This window comes from Sceloporus undulatus, chromosome 1 (genome assembly GCF_019175285.1).
Source record: "Sceloporus undulatus isolate JIND9_A2432 ecotype Alabama chromosome 1, SceUnd_v1.1, whole genome shotgun sequence".
In the NCBI taxonomy this organism is placed as follows: domain Eukaryota; kingdom Metazoa; phylum Chordata; class Lepidosauria; order Squamata; family Phrynosomatidae; genus Sceloporus; species Sceloporus undulatus.
In genome coordinates, this window is record NC_056522.1 from 253,559,715 (window position 1) to 253,574,168 (window position 14,454).

The 14,454-nt window shown below is 43.6% G+C and overlaps 1 protein-coding gene across 1 annotated transcript in view; it reads right to left on the reverse strand.

The window, feature by feature from the left end:
• CARNS1 (carnosine synthase 1) overlaps nt 1-13,971 on the reverse strand; it is a 37,507-nt gene extending 23,536 nt beyond the window's left edge. Inside the window, 1 exon segment of the mRNA XM_042445715.1 lies at nt 13,857-13,971. The gene's annotated coding sequence lies outside the window, so the exon portion shown is untranslated.
• Between the last annotated feature and the right edge of the window lie 483 nt (nt 13,972-14,454).

The following is a 14,454-nucleotide window of genomic DNA, read 5'->3' on the forward strand; positions in this document are numbered from 1 at the left end:
CCCAAGCAACATGGCCAGCAGTCATTACAGCTGAAGGATGCTGGAACTTTTAATGATCAAAAAATCCCAACTCACTTTTGCAAGCTTTGAAATTTCTATAGAGCTTCAGATTTCCTCTCTGTCTTGACCTCCACTCTGCCATGAAGCTATCCTGTAAGCTCACACTGTAATGCTATGTCCTCCATTTCTTTGCCTGGGACTCATACAACTTTCTCATCTTTTAGATTTCCTGCCATATCTTGCATTGGCACCATCCAACCCTGAGGTGACAAGTGTGTAGAAAGGAATGCTTTAGCAGACAGAGCTTCTTGCACCACAGTACTGCTATGACGGGTGGAATTGGCTTTGCCAACGTTGTGCCTTATACACACAGATACAAAGGGCCCATACAGACAGGCCAATATAAATCTGCTTCAGGTCACTTTGGAGGTATGCTGTTTAAATGACACACAGTCTTTAGGACTGAAATGTGGCTTTGGCGCAACTTCCAGCCTCTTAGGATGCATACATCATTTAAACAGCATACCTCCAAAATGACCCAAAGCAGCTTTATTTTTGCCTGTCTGTATGGGCTCACAGTAATGTATTAAAATGGAAAAGGGACAGGGCAGAGAAAACAGAACAAAAGAAAGCTAGCAGCATTTTAATTCTGGTTTATTTCATCATCAGCTTTTCTGGATTTCAATTCACTTCTATGGGTACACATTATGTATACAAACTATGTATTCAAGTATACAAACTCCAAGTTAAACAGTAGTGTTCCTTGACTCCTCTGAAATAATCACTTCCTCGTTACTACACAGATTAACTTCCTGAGCTTCTCCATAGGAAGACATGAGGAAAGATGCACATGGAGTGGAATATCAGTTACATGCTAAGCAGTTAGAAGAGTATCTGCAAGCAGGTTTCTTCTCTTTTCCTGGTACCAGCAGGTTATTGATAAGGTAATGGCAGCATGCAGTTCTGACACACCCATCTGAGGTAGCATGATAATGCAAATAAACTCAGCTCTGTTTCTTTGTGATATGAGCTGCACAAACTATCCCCAAAATAACCTGATGCCAGTATATTCTTATTAGCTGCATGGTGATTCCTGTTCCCTTTCTGGGCCTCCTTCTGAAATATGAGAGCTATGGAAGGTGTGAGCTGAAACAGCATGTGTAGAAATGCCTACTGGCACTCAGCCTACCAAACTTCCCTCCAGCCTGCATTGCTTTTCCTCTTCACCCCATCTATTATTGGTTGCTTTACATCATACAGCTAGATAAATCTCTGGGAAACAGTCAGAATCTGGTTACAAACATGAAGGGTTATTCTATCAGTAAAGCATCAATACTGGTGCCAAGGTCCCTTTTAAGTCCAGGGAAAATACAATTCTTATAAGTGGAAGAAATGCTATCTGAGCATTGAATATGGGGGCCACATTACTATAATTCTTTTTTAATTGTCAGGTGCAAGACTGGTTATGGTTAGGCTATTTTGTTGTTGCTGTGGGTCTTCAAGTTGTCTCTGACCTAGGACAACCCTAAGGCAACCCTATCATGGGTTTTTCTTAGCATGATTTGTTCAGAGGAGGCTTGCTATTGCCTTATCCTGAGGCTGAGAGCATGGAACTTGCCCAAGATCACCCAGTGGGTTTCATGGCCAAGCTAGAAATCGAATCCTGGTCTCCAGAGTAAGTCTGACACTCAAATTACTACACCAGGCTGGCTGTTCATAATCTAGTAATGACAGCATAACTGGACAGAGTTAAAGCCTTGCTCTTTCATATTACATGACTACATCTCCATATTGGGAAGGAGGGCACAATTTTTGATTGTACCATTTTACAGCCAGACTTAATGAAGTTCCAGCACATTGTCAGAAGAAAAACACATTTTATGAACATGGAATCCTCCCTTTTATATCCAGATATATCATCAGTGTTCAAATAAATGAGTTCAAGGTCTGATTAAGAGAATATCTAGACAGAGCTAAAAGATATATTTACACTAATGATGATTCATTATTTTTTCATCCAGTTGCCTGCCATTCAGAATGCAATTTTCTCACTAGCTTTTGGATACAAATGAGAAAAAAATAATCTGTTTTTATGTTGCTTTTTCTACAAAATCTGTTCCAACAAGAAAGGCCTGGCACATTTTTGATCCTAAATCCCTGAGTCTTCACATGTTGCAAGTTCCACCAATTAACCAAGGTTCAAAATGTAATCTGTGATTAAGGCTTTAGTTGATTAATCTCGCCAATTAATCAATTAAAGCCTGAAGCTTTACTACTTATTGCTCTAACATGAGTAAAATCTCATTTTAGCATAGGTGGGGAAGAAACATGACTGAATTATTCAAGATAATTATGCACTTAATTTATTAATACATTTATTTTAAAAATTGGGTCTGTTAGTATTATTTTAAACTAAACTGTCTTTATGAAAAGAGAACAGATTGATATGAGCATTGCTGCAGCCAATGTATACATCATGAAGTTAGTCTTCTTGCCAACATCTGATTCTGGCTGCACCATTCTGGCTGTCAGGGAAAACTGTTACTCATTACAATAATCTGATGTTTGCATTAAATCAGTGTAGTACTGTATCTGTTTGAATTGGCTACTAACTAATCACTGAAAGCCAGAATGTTCTTTACCAGTTCATTACCAGCACTATGTGCCACTACTAGTACCTAGCAGAAATGATGTAAGACAAAACTAAAGTTGGTTCCAATTTGTTTAAAATGAAAACTCCCCTTTACAACTTTCAGAGAAATGCTGCCAAGTGTTTCTGCTGCAGGGTTTACTCTGCAAGACGCTCTGCTGAAAAAAGGGAAATGGGAGGCACAGTCTATTTTATAAAATTACACATGGTGTTTAAAAACAAAAAAAGAGAAGATCTGCACTCTCAAGATTCTAGAATCTAGGGTCATTCCATGAAGCCCTATGGTGGGAATGTAGGACAGAACAAAGAAATACGTTTTCACACAGTGTATCATTACACTGAGGAATTCACTGCCACAAGATATTGTTACAGCTGTCATTTTGGATAGCTTTAAAAGGAAATTAGTTAAGTTCAGACAGGACAAGGATAATTGTGGCTATCTACAATACCCACCTGACCTTCTATGAATTACAGACTGTTTCTGTATGGAACAAGAGCATCTGACCCCATGATTGTTGATTTTATGCTTTTAACTGTGGTTTTATCTTGTGTGATAATAATATTGTAATGTTTTAATTGTATTTTTAAAATTCTGTTGTGATGCTGCCTTGATCCAATTGGGAGAGGTGGGAAGACATAATAATAATAATAATAATAATAATAATAATAATAATAATAAATTTTTATTTATATCCCGCCCTTCCCAAGATCAGGGCGGCTTACAACAAGGGTTAAAAACAATGGTGCCATAACAATATAAAAATACAACTACAGGCAAACCATACAAACAATAAAAACTATCAACAAAAACCAACAGATTAAAAACCCCTTAGCCCAACCTCTTGGCCACGGAAGAGGAGGAGGCCCACAGGATTTTTAGTCGGGGAATGCCTGTTGGAACAGGAAGGTTTTTAAGTCCTTCCTGAATTGGGCCAGGGTGGTGGTCGAGCGGAGCTCAGTGGGCAGCGTATTCCAAAGGGCTGGGGCAGCCGTGGAAAATGTCCTCCGGGTGGTGGAGGCTAACCTAGCCCCAGGCACCTTCAGTAATTGCTGCCCAGATGTTCTGAGGGTGCGAGGCGGAATGTACGGGGAGAGGCGGTCCTTTAGGTATCCTGGGCCCAAGCCATTTAGGGCTTTATAGGTAATCACCAACACCTTATATTGAGCTCGGAAGCGAATGGGCAGCCAATGGAGATCTTTCAAAACCGGAGTTATATGGCTGGTCCTGGGAGCACCAGTGACCAGCCGAGCTGCCATATTCTGCACCATTTGCAGCTTCCGAGTTTGGTATAAGGGTTGCCCCATGTAGAGTACATTGCAGAAATCCAGTCTCGAAGTTACCAGAGCATGTACAACAGTTTCTAGGTCCCTCTGGGCCAGGTATGGGTGCAGCTGGCAAATAAGCCGAAGCTGATGACAGGTGCTCTTGACCGTCGCATTCACCTGAGCAGTCAGGTGAAGCGACGAGTCAAGAAGCACCCCCAGACTGCGCACGGAGTCCTTCACAGGGAGCGTGACCCCATTCAGGACATGTGGAACCACCGCCATTCCTGGACCAGGAGAACCTATCACTAGTACCTCCGTTTTCTCTGGATTCAACTTGAGTCGGTTTTCCCTCATCCAGCCCATTACTGACTCTAGACAGGCCACGAGAGGAGAGACGCCATCCTCAGTCACTGCATCAGTCGGAGACATAGAGAAAATAATTTGGGTGTCATCAGCGTACTGATAACCCCACGCCCCATGTCTCCAGATGATCTCTCCCAGCGGTTTCATGTAAATGTTAAATAGCATGGGAGACAGAATGGCTCCTTGAGGGACCCCAGTTTTAAGGGTCTGCTCGTCGGAGCACACGTCTCCCAGCTGCACCATCTGGGACCTCCCAGAGAGGTAGGACCAGAACCACTGGAGCGCAGTGCCCCCGATCCCCACCTCTGCCAGGCGTCCCAGAAGGATACCATGGTCTGTGGTATCGAAAGCTGCTGAGATGTCCAAGAGCACCAGCAGGGACACACTTCCCCTGTCGATGCTCAGACGGAGATCATCGACCAAGGCGACCATGGCCGTCTCAACCCCGTAACCCGCCCGGAAGCCAGTTTGAAATGGGTCCAGATAATCCGTTTCATCCAAGACCGCCTGAAGCTGGATTGCAACCGCCCTCTCGATCACCTTACCCAAAAATGGTAGCAGCGAAACAGGCCGATAATTATTATGTACCAGGGGGTCGAGGGAGGGCTTTTTTAAGATAGGTTTTACAATGGCCAATTTCAATTGAGATGGAAATAGCCCATCCCTCAAAGATGTATTAACTATCCGGCGTAACAATAATGTTACCGCCGGTCCCCCCTGGGCCGCTAACCATGAGGGACAGGGATCAAGAGAGCAGGTTGTTTTCCGAACACTTCCGAGGATGATGATATTATTATTATTATTATTATTATTATTATTATTATTATTATTATTATTATTATTATCTCTATTAACACCAGATGCTGGGGAATGCCAGATGCTGAGATATTTCCTTCATATCCTGCTTGTGGGATTTCCAGGTGCATCTTATTTAGCTGCTGTGCAAAACAGGATGCTGGACTAGATAAACATTTGGTCTGATCCAAAACTAGGTTCTTTTCATATTCTTGTAACAAAAGTTCACAATTAAATCCATTTTATTTCCCACAGTAGTACCATAGTTTCAAGCTGTTTGGGGTCTGAATATTTACTTGCTTCCTTTTGGACAGAAATGGTTGAACGTTGAGTGTTGTTTCCAAAGACAGTTCCTATGAAAAGTAATCCATTTATTGCAAAGGATAGTGCTTGGGATGCTGGAATCAGGACACTCATTATTCCAAGTACACACAGGCACTGTAAAAAATATATATATACAGTACCACAGTTGTTGTAAAAGGGACACTGAACAGGATGCATTGCAGACGATTTCCATGAAAACAGAATTGGCAGCTCCTGCTCCTTTGTTTTAGATATAAGTCCTGCTCTACTGCTCCTGCTCCTTTGTTTTAGATATCAGTAGATAATAATTTTGGTACTTTCAAAAACTCAAGCTGTAATTTTTTGCTCAAGCAACAGGTGCCATCTGTATATTGGTTAGGTTCAAGACATACATATTGCTTCCTTTACTGACCACAAAGTTACTTTTAGCCCCTTCACTGTCTTCTTCACTGTAATCATGCCAAGTAAATTTAAGGAAGAAACTTAAGTCATGAAACCCTGATTTCTTCCCAAATAATCAGCAGGTACAGATTGCACTGTACTTGAAAATGTTCATGTTAGAAGTTCCAACAGATATGCTTGACGCATTGACAAGAATTAGAAACAGGGATTGTCGGTAATGGCTCTCACATCCTATGGAGTTACCTTCAGAAAGAGAGAGATGAATGACTTGCTTCTTCTGAATTCACTTTTAAGCGGGCTTTAAAAATTTATCTGATCTCTCCTGTTTCTAACTGAAAAGATTTTATGTTATGTGAAACTGTTAGATATTGGAAGTTGTATTTTATTATACAGGGGTACCCCGGGTTACGAAATTAATTCGTTCCGCCGCCGCTTTCGTAACCCGAAAATCTTCGTAAGGCGAAAAAGCCATAGGCGCTAATGGGGAAAAGCCGCGATTTCGTGCGAAATAGCGCCGAAAAGCACCAAAAATTTTTTCGTAACCCGAAATAACCTTCGTAACCCGGAACAGTTTTTTTAAATGGATTTTTTTCGTAACCCGGAAATTTCGTAAGGCGGCGCATTCGTATCCCAGGGTACCACTGTAACTGGCTTATTTTACATTTGTTTAAACTTAAGGTGCTTTTATAATCTGCTTTATATTGGGCTGTACTGTTTTTTGTATTATAAACTGCCATGGTTAGACCAAGGTCTTCAAAGGTGGCCAAGAAACAGAGCTCAGAAAAGTTATTCATTTGGACTCAGCTCCCAGAATCCCACCTTAGGGATGTAATATACCTACAGGCAATTTTCTCTGGAGCAAGACTCTTTAAAGGTACAGATGTTTCTGATTAATCAAGAGCTGATAATTCCAGTGAAATAGAGGGCGAGTGCTCACAAATCAAACAGTGAGAAAGCTATGGAATGAAGTTTGCAAACGTTTGAACATTAATCATTTTACCAGCCCCATGACCATACATAGCTCAGTGAGAAAGGTTCATAACACCGCTCATAACTCCACCCCAAGTAGAGGCTTGAGATACACAGAACCACCTCCAATTAATGAGCCACTGATAGTCAGAGGGTATAGTTAGTCTATAGCTCCCATAATTCCTTTCAACTAGTTTGACTGACTGGTGCTTCTGGATTTTAAAAACCTACACATCTGGTAAGTGCTCTCTGTCCCAGAACAGATAGTCCTGAGTAATAGGGACTAATGATCCAGCTAGCTATGAGAGCCAATGTGGTGTGGCCAGACTTTGGAAAATGCAGCAGGTTAGGTTCCAATCCTCACAGGTAGTCAGTGCAGTGTAGTGGCTTGAGTGTTGGACTACGACTCTGGAAACCCGAGTTTGATTCCCAGCTCCACCATGAAACCAATTGGGTGACTTTGGGCAAGTCCCATGCTCTCAGCCTCAGGGGAAGGCAATGACAAACCTCTTCTGAACAAATCTTGCCAAGAAAACCCCATGATACATTTGCCCTAGGGTTGCCCCAAGTCGGAAACAACTTGAAGGCACACAGCAACAACAGTCCTCACAGGCTCAGGGAACTCACTGGACGACTTTGGGCCAGTCACTCTCAGCCTGACCTCCTCCGAGACCTACTGTGAAAAGGTGTGGAACATAATAATGCATTCTGCCTAGAGCTCACTAGAGGAAAGGTGGGATGTTAATGTAACTAATAAATAAACAGCACAGCTTCATGTGTTCATTTGTTACACATTAAAGGAAAGAAATCAATTCTTCTTCCGCTTATAAAAGCAGCTGTAGCTGGTGGAGATCTTTACTTGCCACAGCAAGCAGCTATTTACAACCACTTTCTGAAAAAGAAGGTGTATCACTTTCAGACCATGCTCAAATGTTTGTCTGTTATCTAAGTGCTAAGAGGAAGCAATCTGTGATCATTCAGCAGGTTCAGGTAAGTTGTTGATTGCAATTGCTCAGTAATCAGTAATGTAGTAGGTTCTCTTTCAACATCAGTATTTCTCAAAGGAAATACTAACATTTAATACAAGAATTTAAAAATCTATTCTTTAGTTCCTCCCCTCCATTTCCAAAAATAACCCCAATTTAAGTATGCACCTAGGACAGAATTGTTGATTTATTCACTGCGTACTATTCAGCCTTAGTCAAAGAGATCATCAGATGTTGTATTCTGGCCTCTGGCCATAAAAATTGGAAGGCTTCGTTGCTCAGCTGCAGAGGTTTGGGCACACATAAAATCAAAGGTTTGGACACACATAAAATCCATGGCACATCCAGTTTAAAAGATTTTTGGCTTGTGTGAGACCTGCAAAGCTGCTGTTCCATAACCCTCACCCAACACTGTTACCAGTTACACTAATTAATTACAATTTTAAAGAAGTTAATTTAATTATTTCAGAATAACTGGTAGGTTTATTTCAAGTTATAAGTTGCCTTCAGGCCTAAACTGAGAAAAAGATGGGATATGATGGTGATGATGAAGAAAAAGTTTGCATTTAGAGTTATCCAGGCATCAGACCAGCTGATGATCAAAGTATTTGTTGTAGTTGACCTAGTAAACACAATGCTTTAAAAATACTTTACAATAATTCAGTGCTCAGCTGACCAAATGTTTCTTGACTGGTTGAAAGCCCATCTACCAGATTTCTTGGTTTCCACATCTACCCAGATCTCTCTCTAGATTACTACTACCCATTCTGACAAAGAGCCAGTTTACATATTACAGTGCATCCGAGTCATATGTGGGTGCGCTTTACGCAGCTTTCAGCATATGCTAAAAGCCGCGTGGGGAGGAAGGGGTGGCGCATCCCATAGAGATGAATGGGGCATGTGCCCGTGGCATGCGCGTGCCACCGCGTCACCGTGTGCACGAGCCCCATTCATTTAAATGGGGCTTGAGTATACGCATTATTTGTTTTATGTGGGGAGTCCAGAACGGATCCCCGCGTAAACAAAGGGTGCACTGTATACAAAATGAGGTGGTAGATTTTCTTTTGACATTACCTTGCCAGAATGGAACGTAAAAAAATCAGTGGCCCTCCAGATGTGGATAGACACAAGTTCAAATAATCCCCACACATTTTTTCAGTAATCAGGCAGCGATGGGGTTTATAGGTTCACAACACCTAAATGTTGTAGATTCCTCACTTTTGTAATATGGGAATATGCCACTATTTGATATTTTCTTCTAGGTATGTAAGCCAGACTGCACCCAACAAATACCAGATGCTTTATGGCTAGGCTATATTTCAGAGAAAGGAAATGGCAAAACCACCTCTGATTATTCCTTGTCTAAGAAAACCCAGAGATGGGGTGGCTTAGTGGTTAAGATGCCAATTCTGATGATCAGAAGATTGGAAGGTTGGCAGTTCAAGACCCAAGTGTTGAATGGGGTAAGCTTCTGTCACTAGTCCCAGCTTCTGCCAGCCTAGCAGTTCGAAAGCATACAAATGCAAATAGATAAATAGGTACCACTTCAGTGGGAAGATAACAGTGTTCGGTGCAGTCATGCTGGCCACATGACAACGAGATTCGTCTTTGGACAATGCTTAGTAACGGAGATGAGCAGCGCCCCCTACAGTTGGTTATGAGTAGACATTCATGTCAAGGGACTACCTTTACCTTTAAGAAAACCCTATGAAAAAATCACAGGTCACACTAAATTAGCAGGTGACTAGAAGGCACACACATAACAGTGTAGTGTGATAGAGTCCTAGATATGGAGGTTTGGGGAGCATGTAACCAGAATCTCTCCCCACTGGCTATGCTCACTACGGCTCATAAGATTTGCTGTCCAACAATATCTTAAGGATGGCACATTCTCCAGCCTTAGAGTAGGGGAAAGTTGATTCCTTCTCCCCAGTTCCTTATTTGCACAAATATCGGAAACATAGCTAAATCATTCAGACAAATAAGGCAACATGCACCATCAGGTATTTAGAAGATATTTCTGGAGTTCACTGGCATTCAAACCTCATGTCTTTGTTCAGTTGAATAATTTTACTGTGTTTTGAATTTTTATGCAAATACAGAACTGGGAATAAGGAACCAATTTCAGCCTTATAAGTTTTCATGAGACTTTTATCCCCCCCCCCCCCCCCCCCCCATACTCCTGAGACTTCAGTATGCACAGCAACCCCAAGTCCCAAGTCTACATGGCACTAGAGGAAGACTGCAGAAACCTGGAGATGTGGTGAAGCCTCCACAGCCAGACTCCTATGATGGGTAGAGAAGAACACCCCCCTTGCTTTTTCCTTTGCCAAAAGTGCAAAGATGGAGAATGCAGAGAGGTGAGCTGCCTTTCAGGTATACACCTAACCACTGGTTCCCAATGGTGGGTTGTTAACACATGTTGTCGAACTATGGATCCCATCATCTCCAGGTCATGGAAAGGCTGGTGGGAGTCTGTAATCCAGCCCAGGCTGGCAGCTACTGATTTTGAATTAACCCCTTGACACTTCACATAGTGTCCTATCTCCCTTTTTTGCCACAGGATAAAGGAGAGAGGGGTGAATGTTGGCATCTCCCTTGTCCTTTCTGGACTTGTTTGTTTGTGGGAGAAATGGCAAACCCACAGGGCAGAAAAAGATCAGCACTGAAGTCAGTCACTTCAGTGTGTGTGTACCATGCTTCCACCGCAGGTAGTCTAAAGAACAATAAAGCTGCTGAGTACAATAACATCCAAAATGCACAAAACAGTGATACCTTTATTGGCCAGCCCAAATGCACAAAATACATGATGTGCATTTGGGCTGTCCTAATAAAGGTACAGTATAGATGTTTTGTGGATGTTGGATGTTATTGTACTCAGCAACTTTATTGTCCTTTAGACCACCCACTTGTTCTTTAGATTACAATAACATCTTTCAGTAAGTCTCAAAGGTGCTACAAGATCTCTCTATGTACTGATTCTACGGACTAGCATGGCTATATCTTTGAATTCTAATAACATTTAAAATGTACAAAACAGCAATACCTTTATTGGCTGACTCAAATGCACAAAATACATGATGTTGAGTGTTAACATACTCAGCGGCCTTATTGTCCTTTGAACTACCTGCTTGTACTTCAGACTACATCAACACCCCAAATCAACGCAGCAGCAATATCTTTACTGGTCAACTCAAAATGCACAAAAGCCTGGTGTGCATTTGTGTTGCCCTAATAACTGTATTCAAATAGTTAAAAGAATTCCCATATCTAGGATCAAACATTGACCAGAATAGAGACCGAAGTCAAGAAAGAAGAATACTAGGAATGGGAAGGGCAACTATGAAGGGCCTGGAAAATATACTGAAGAGCAAAGACATACAACTAAGCACTAAAGTCAGAATTGTTCAAGCCATTGTATTCCCAATTACCGTGTACGGATGCAAGAGCTGGACAGTGAAGGAAGCAGACAGAAGGAAAATCAACTCATCTGAAATGTGATGCTGGAGAAGAGTACTTAGGATATCATGGACAGCCAAGAAAACAAACAAATGGGTCCTTGAACAGATCAGACCTTGGACTGTCCTTGGAAACAAAGATGATCAAGTTGAGACTATCGTACTTTGGCCACATAATGAGAAGGCACAGATCACTAGAAAAAATAATAATGCTAGGAAAGGTAGAGGGTAGAAGAAAGAGAGGAAGACCACAAACCAGATGAATAGGCTCAATCAGGGGAATTATGGGCAAGGGCTTGTAGGATCTGGGCAGGGCAGTGGAGGATAGGGATTCTTGGAGAGGTCTCATCCACAGGGTCGTCATGAGTCAGAACCGACTCGAGGGCAACTAACAACAACAGTAAACGTATCACTATTTTGTGGATGCTAGATGTTGTTGCAGTCTACATGTTATTCTATGGATGCTATTGTTGACCACACGCTTGTACCTGATGGTACAATAACAGCCCACATCCCCAAAAGAGCGACGCCTTCATTGGCCACCCCGAAGGCACAAAACACAGGAGTTGCATTCAGGTGGCCCTAATCAAAAGTGTGGCTGGTTTGTGGATTTGGGGTGTTGTTGTACTTTGCCGCCTAGCCAACTGGATCTGTAATAAGGCCACTGGTTTCCTGGCAGGAGTCTCCCCCAGGAAAAGGTCTGGCAGACCCTCTCCTTTGCCAGCACCCCCCTCCTTAGGCATCTATGGGGCATCTGTTCCTTTTTTGTCCATAGGAACTGGATGTTGTCAGGTGGAGGGGAGGGGAGAAGGGGGGAAAGAAAGATGGAGCTCGGGGATTGGAGGAGAAAGCTCAGAGGGGCGGGGCTTTGGGTCAAGCAGGGACCCCACAAGCAGAAATGCCCCCCCCCCAAGGGCCCAAAGCTGCTGCCCCCCTGCACGTCCCCCAGTGCCCCCAGCATTTGGGGGGGGGGGGGGGGGGAGGGAGGGGGGGGAGGGGAGGGGTGGCCAGCCCCCAGAAGAGGGGGACCAGCTGTCCTCCTTTTCTAGGACATGTCCTCCATCCCCACCCTCTCTCCAGGAGGAATTCCCTACATCCTTCTCTTTGGAGCAGGACTAAGAAGCAAGCTTCTCCACTTCTATTCATGCTTCTAGCTTTTCTTTGGTCCTCTACCATTCCCGCCTTCTCTGCAGGAGGAATCCCTTAGTGTCTTCCCTTCAGAGCATGGCTTTACATGGCTAGGAGGGTTGGAAGCGTTCCTTGGGTCATGCCCAACCTTCTTCTGGCATGGCCACCTTTTTGAGGTGGTGGGTCACCCTGCCCCAGGGGCACCCCCCCCAACTGGGCCACCTCCAGGAAAACAGGTTGCCACCTCCAAAGCTCTCCTTCCAGAGTGAGGCTCCCTCTACACACACACACACACACACACACACAGTGAGCCCTTGGTGACACCCCCAGTACCAAAAAGTGTAAACGCTCAAGCCCCATTGTATACAATGGCACAATAAAATGGTGCCCCTTCTATAAGACGGCAAAGGAAAAGGCTTACTTTTGGGAATTTATACTTTGTGGAATATTTTCCAAGCTGAATCCACAGATAAAGAATCTGTGGATAAGGAGGGCTCTGTGTGTTTAAACATATGTTTATATATACACGTACACATGAACACAGAGTATATGTATATATGTCTGTGTGTGCATATGTAATTATGTTTATATGTATATATGAGTATATGTATATATGTGTGTGTAAGTATATGTTTATGTATATATATATACACACACACACACACACAGAGAGAGAATATGTATATATATTATATATATAAGCATATGTTACACATACACACATGAACACAGATTATATGTTTGTGTGTGTAGGTATGTTTATATGTATATACACACACATACATATATATATATGCACACAGAGTATGTGTGTGTATATATATATATATGTATGTAAGTATATATAAACATATATACTTACACTCTGTGTGTATGTGTGTGTGTGTGTGTGTATATATATATATATATATATAGACATACACACACATATATCTATGCATTCTATGATTCTATGATTTACACACATATATACACATACTCTATGTGTGTATATATAAACATATATACTTACACACCCAGAGTGTGGAGTGTGTGTATATATACATCGAGTACGTATATGTGTGTGTGTGTTTGTGCATGTGCACATGTGTAATAATAAAATTTATTTCTACCCCGCCTCTTCAACAAGGTACATACATAATATGTATATGTGTTTGTATTTAATAATACACACACACATATGTCTATATCTAGATATAGTACTCCTTCCCCTGCTCTCCTCGTGGATGGAGGCAGGGAGTGACTAAAACACACATCCAAAGGACATGCATGCAATTTAAAAAAGACAAGGCATACCCATGTATTAGAACAATACACATTTACAATTCACCATCTATCTGTGTGAGTGTGTGTGTGTGTGTGTGTGTGTGTGTCCACACACACATCCCCCCTCACCGCCCCCCCCCCCCCCCCCCGGGCCGCAGACCCCCCCCCCCCCCCCCCCCCCCCCCCCCCCCCCCCCGTGCAGCCCTCCTTCCTTCCTTTCTCTGCCCTCCCCAGTCTCCCTCTTCCAGCCCCAGCCCCGATGCCCTTTACCTTCTTGGTCGGAGGAGGAAGATGCGCTGGGGGAGCAGGAGGAAGGGAGGAAGGAAGGCGCCCGGAGCCTGTCCAGGGCTGGAGGCGGCCGAGGGGTTTTATCGGGAGGGAGGGAGGCAGGGAGGGAGGGAAGGGAAGGGGGCGGGCCTGGCCAGTGCAGCCCAAGGGAGCAGGCGGTGGAGCCAGCCAAGGAGGGAGCCCCAGGGAGGAGGCAGGGCCAGGGGGGCTGGGGGGGGTTGGCTGGGGCTGGGCCAAGGAGGGAGGGGAGGGGAGGGGAGGGGGCCCAAGGGGGAGGCAGGCTGCAGGGAGAGAGGCCCCCCAAGTCCACCCTCAAGAGGGAAGGGCTTCCATCCTGAGGGGAAGAGCTCTTCTTCCCCACTGGAATATGTGTGTGGAGCCTCCTCCTTTGGAGGTCTTGAAACCCGGGCTGGGTGGCCACCTGTATGGAGTGCTTGGGGCCCAGGGTGAGTGAGCACAGGCTGAAGGAGATTCCGGCAGTGGTTGTGGTGCTTGTTGTGGTGCATCAGCTAAGGAAGCCAATCTGATTCCAGGCTAAGTACAGTGCCTACATCAAGGGGACCTCTAGCACCTTTGAGCC